We start from the raw sequence: 6,680 nt of genomic DNA on the forward strand, positions 1-6,680 counted from the left end.
TGCAGAACCCTGCTGGAAAGTCCACGGTATATTTTTAAAAAGTATATTGCTGAGAGGTTTCACAACATGACCCAAGACTTTATCATGATACACTTTGGCTGAAGTTTTCACACCTTTTTCACAAAAATGCAGTTTTGTAAGACACATCCCACGAAATCATCACTGACGCAGGATCTTCAGAACTGTGAGCAGCTTCTTTAGATCTGTGAGCATATACTTTATGATTTTGCTTATTGCAGTGTTCTTCTATCGTAAAAGAGGACATTACGAGGCTTACACCCGTGTATCGCGACATCTTCTGTCGTTTTGATTGATCCACTCTCGTTAATTGTAAAGATTCAGACATGTCCTGTATATCAACGATAAGCACCAAACTTCAGGTCTTGTTTTATAATACGCGACAGAGTCCTAGCGGGAATATTCAATTCTCGCGATAATTTTTTTTTGCTTCCTTATGGGGTTTCGGCGAATTCTGGCTTTAACAGCATTAACAGCCTTATAACTAATAACAGCACGCGGCTGCCCCGATTTTTTATGCTCTGCGACAGACCAAGTGTGTTGTGTCTGAACCTACGGCTGATACCTAGCTTTTGAAGTGTCTGGAATATGACTGACGGCTCTATACCCCGTTTGTGCAAGGCGATCACTGCAATCCTAACACCCCATTCCATATTGTAATTTGAAAGTTTAATACTAATAAGATCATTTATTTGCTAATTTTTTTACAATTAGATTAATTATAAAAATTCGCACAATTAGCCATATCATATAGATGTCATATTATTTTTTATAATGTCAAGTTATTTAGAACTGTTGTCAAAACTTATGGTCTAAATGCTCTGCCTATAAAGGCACCTTGCATTAAAAAAAATTCAAGGGGAAGGTGAACACGGCAGTGATCTATGACTTCTAGGAAGGTGATTGAATAGTTTGATAGCTAGACAATTTTTGTATACATCGTGGTGCAGCATGCAGGCACCTACAGACGTGTTGGATCCATGCGAATATATGTACAAATGTTTTGAACAATTCTTGATGCTTTTTACAGTCAGCATCAAGTATATAATATAAACTAATATACGTGTTCCAAATAATTAAAAAGTTGTAAAAAATAAGTGTTTATGTAACAGTATTTATAGCCAGACTAGTTATATACAAATCCAAAACAGATTACATTGATAAACAAAATATAGAATATTATTTTCACTCTATATTTACCACACAATATTTTAATGCAGTAAAGAAACTGGCTAAACCCAAACATTCGACGGCGTGTGTCAGGCTCATATGGCTGATCACCTACTTGCCTATTAGATTGACAAATTATCATGATACAGATACAGAAATCTGAGGCCCACTGTTTTCTTTTTAAATTAATACTATAAAATAAAATGCTATAATTCTTAGTAAAATTGCTAACGAGAGTATCTGGCTAGCTGGATATACTAGATATATAGAGTTGTATTCTGTTGGAAAGCACTCTTGCGGTAGCGAATCGGTCACTGGCCTTCCACCAGCGGATCTCACCAGCGTTTTGAGAAGTCGCATATACCGTACTAAGAGCGCAGATTACTTAGTTGACTAGGGATAGGGTAGGGAAGAAGATATTTTGAAGAAAAACAAAATGGATATACAAGAAATTAATACGTTAATACAAAGTCAGCAGTTAAGCCGAGTGACGGTACAGAAATAGAACGGCTATTCAACAACCTATAGAAGGATCAAGTTCTCGAAAATGGGATTTATATACTATCAACTAAAGGAAGACTATTAAATTACGAAGAACAGGATATTCGCACATAATAGTAAATAGGAAAAATGTATTAATCGCCATAAAGCAAAAGTACAATGAACCGAAATATAAACATTGTTGGTATTATGACATCGATGGACATATGATTAACGCCAATCGACAAAATTATGTTGTTTACTATAAAAATATTTGTCAACGCTGCAAATTCCACGTCCATATACATGTCAACGACCTGGTCATAATGCATTACTTCATGTATGATCAATCAAATAAAACTATCGTTAAAAACTCGATCACAAATATACATACAAAATTATCAACAATGCGAATGTTTCTGGCACTTCAAAATATACAATTAAAACCGTACTGTTAGCTGTGCATACCATAGCTGTGTATGGTAAAGACAACTTCATACGACAGATGACACATGGCATACAGAGAAACAAAAATCTGTGCTGAGATTTAAGGAAACGGTGACGAAAAACCGAAGAAGTTCAGTTACAGTATAGAAATAATTTTCAAGACCAAGACGATTCTGTGATAACAGATTACTTGTATCACTATTGTACCTACTACTAAAAATACCAAAAAAAACGTAAATAAAGACCTATAAGACACGACAAAACTTAGTTGGATTACTACAAATAGGTTACAAATACAATACAAAAAACTACTAATACATTTATAAGACGACGACTTGGGCGACAGCCGCCAGAAAACTACAACACGACAAATCCAAATGGATAAACTAAACTAAAGACAGTTTTGGAATGGAGCAAAGACAATATTGGCACCATTCATATACACAGACATGGGCGATTAGTGCATTGCTAAGAAATATGAAGATAAAATGAATTACTGAGAAAGTAGAAGAAATTCAAGACCATATACTGCACTTATACTTCAAGACGTATTAACGTAAAAAAATATATATATATACATATTTAAAGACTTCTACAAACATATATTAGTAGGTATTTATTGTCACCTATTCACACTTTATAATAAGCCTATGCAGAAAGTAAAATTATGTTTACGCAACATATTTAGACACATAAATACATTATTTATTATTTACAAACATATAGCAGAGCCATTACTTAATTTTAACACCAAACGCCTTCTTCGTGTACCATAGCAAAATAATTTAACGATTAAGTGTTAAAGTTAGTTAAAAAACGTTTTATGACGCAGGGGGAAAAACGCACTTAATAAATAATTGCATTGTTCAGCACATTCCAAAATACGCGAACTATTTTAAAATGTTTTCATTTTGGTTTTTACTTGAATGTTACTATTTTTAAGATGCTTTAGTAACGTTAGTAAAATTAATTATTTAATAATAACGGATAACAGACAGCGACATGAAGACGGTTGAAGAAGCGGAACCAACGCAACAGACGGGTCTACGGTCATCGAACACGAGTGAAAATTTCAACAAAGGCCACAAGCTGCTACCACAACGCACCGCAACGCGCGTCTACGAGACGCTGCAGCTGTACCAACCTTTGCAGACTTTGTAAGGCGCCAGTATATTCAGATTTCATTTGAACATTGACCAACTGCTGCAATTTGCAACCAATTTTATTCGAATATTGATCAATTGCTGACACGACTCACGTGTGTTCCAAAATGTTAATAGGTAAAGGTGCGCAACACACCAACATATGTATACAATGTACACAAAAATAATATCATGTATGTGTGAATAGGTGTAAGTAGTATTTAAGATATTGTCTTTGAACCATACATCAGAATTGATTATTGCTCTGTCGTATTAATTTCTCGCTTCCTCTCAAAGTTACGAAGACTACTTCAAGCCCTTAATTACCGTGATACTACTGACATACAATACATATAAAGATTAAACACACATTTCACAGTCCACTAGCAAGCAAGCTGTACATCTTATGGCTAAATTACACGGGGGCAAGAATGGCGCACATTGTGGCAATACGGTTCCGCCATGGCAACAGCTTGAGTCCTGTAGCAGCCTTGCGCAGCTTGTATCCGAGCACAATGGATTCCATGCCACATTTTTCGTGCGTTAAAACAGTTTGTAGGTTATGTTTTTTTGTATTTGTTTTTTAAAGTTATAACTATCGGTCATGGAGTATTGTCATTTATTTATTTCGTAATCCTACAGCTAACATAAATTATATATACAAACCAACAGATACACCGAAAATATAGCCAGAGAAGGAATACATAATACATTCAACTAAAGGTTCAAAAATTATCAAAAGGAAACAAACCTTATTCAATACATTTAACTAAGTTTAATTTATGTGTTATGTGTAGAAGTGAGGGCAAGTTCATCAAGGTGTGTATGTGGGGTATGCTAATGATGCAGGTGATTTTGCACTATCGATATTCTTAACCATATCCCGCGATAGGTTAAACAAGTCAAGGCTTAAATATGGGTCGTAGCATGTCCGGGCTGCGCGATACAAAACTGAGTTTTTTGTATAACGAACATGAAACAAAGCACGAGTACGAGTCTGGTAGACAGGTACAAGGAAGGGCAACTTTTCTAGAAGGGAGCTGCAATTAATTTTATTTGAGATGATGTCATTGAGGAACTCCAGAGCTTATACGAGATGAACTTAGATGTCACTTCAAGCTGTACCAATCGCAACCGCCTGTCTACAATACTGTTTATATCTCAAATTAATAAAGTTTATTGCTCAAGTTAATAAAGTTTACTGCTCAAGTTAATAAAGTTTATATCTCAAGTTAGTAAAGTTTATTGCTCAATTTAATAAAGTGTATTGCTCAAGTTAATAAAGTTTATATCTCAAGTTAATAAAGTATATTGCTCGAGTTGATAAAGTTTATATAATAAATAATTATGTCAGGAATGTCGCTAGTATTATTTGTCGTAAAATTAAGTTTTACACAAGCTTATACACGTATCGGAAATGTTAATGCTAAAAAACCGTTTAACAAATTCTGAATACTCCAATAAGTATAACTGGTTTTTATTCAAAATAGAAATAAGATTCTACAACCAAGACAAAATACATAAACACACCTTATGACATCAGAAGAAACAGAAAGTGTGTTAAAAGTCGCAGAATGAAAAGTACAGCTTGAAAGAATTTTATGACAAGTTTGAATAATATTCTATTGTTATTATTATAAGTATTTTCTTCTCTTCAGTACTTACCTCAGACAAATAGCAAGTCTTTCTTTAGTTTTAAGTGCTTTTTTAGTTCGGGAAATATAGCGTCTTTCTTGTATATGTCCTTTTTAATAAAAACGTGTAAATCAAATTGTGTTTTAGTAACCTGATGTGATATTTACCATATGTACTTCTTTTTTTATTTATTCCATGTGCCCAGTAACGCTAGTCATTATTTTTTTTTGAGTCGTTTAATTATCAGACATGTACCAAAAATTTGCATCATATCTCCATCTGACTCGTTATATTAAATCAGCTAATTAAATTCTGAATGTACAACCGTGTCGCGTGTTGGTAATATGCATGATGCACATCGTTTGTAGACACGTGTGTTTTCGCCTTTAGTCTGGCCATCAATACTGTTTCAATTAAAAATAAACAAAATATTACATTTGAATTTGGAATCTGTCATTTTTATATGATTGTTTATTGGTTTTCTCATTTTGGCGCCAATACATTGTACAATATTTTGCGATGTAAAGATGGATGTAGTGATAAAGAGAACCGAATCGCTGTGATTGCATTACACAAAGTATGTATGGAGCCAAATGCAATTTTTTAAAACTCTATACGCTTGGTATTAGTAAGATATTTGTGTACCGGACTATTAATAGTAGTGTCCGTACGAAAAAGGTGGTCAAAGTAGTATAAGGGAAAGAATTCGAAGAAATCTCTCTTCTTATCTCGGGAGATGAAGGTAACACAAAGAACCATGTCGCGTATTTTAAAAGATGACTTAGGACCAGTAGAGACGTAGTAGTCATTTCTTAACTGATATTTCAAAAAAGAATAGGATGTAGTATTGTCTTTGGTTAACATAGCTTTTACACATTGAAAGAAAACAATATTTTAACCGGATTAAAGCTATTTGTATTATTATATACTAAATTTCGTCGCAAGAATAGGGTGGTAAAACCGAAACAACTACTGAAGCGGTACGCAATAGGGTCACACAAAAGTTTTGTTTACAGATGAGAAATTTTAACAAACCATATGCGTATGCTCAAAGCTCTAAGGAAGCTTCTCGACTATAGAGCTATCGACAGAGTGCAAAGTGGGCTTCATCCGACTTCAGTAATGGTTTGGTGGGGTGGGATGGAGTGACTGAGCCATACTTTTATAAAAAAAGGTATCATAACATCGGCACATGTGTATCAAGATACCAATGTTACTTGCAATATTTTTTGTTTTCTTTGTTTCAATATTTATGGCAAGACTTTTGATCATAAAAAGGATTGTTTTTTTGAAGTAAAAAACGTTAGTTTAGGTTTTATTTGTCGGCTGAGCTCAGCGAAAAACAACTGACAATCAATAGAAGCTACATTAATGACCTGCTTTTAGACAGCCTAGCTTGTAATCGGAGATTTGTCAGTCGTCAATAGCCCTCATATAAATTCATTCTTTTTTTGTAGTACCTAATTTTTATTAATGTAGGCCAAAAGCCTCTATTAAAGCTTTCGAGGATGTACTGCCGGCCTTTAATTTATTAATTATAGTGGTAGTTTTTCAATTATCGAACGGTTCTGATTACTAGGTATCTTAAAAGATGTTATAAATAATAGCACAGGTAACAAAACCTATCATATCAGTTATTCACATTTCTATGAATTATTATGTTAGCCTGCATGACTTGAAAGTAATTTTATTTACTGGCAATACTATTCATGACAGCGAGGTTTTTATCGGCGAAAAAAATGTGGCAATGTAATCTGTATTCAATTCTATAGAAAATAAAATAAAATA

The sequence above is a fragment of the Pieris brassicae genome, chromosome 13, assembly GCF_905147105.1.
Source record: "Pieris brassicae chromosome 13, ilPieBrab1.1, whole genome shotgun sequence".
Taxonomy (NCBI): Eukaryota; Metazoa; Arthropoda; class Insecta; order Lepidoptera; family Pieridae; genus Pieris; species Pieris brassicae.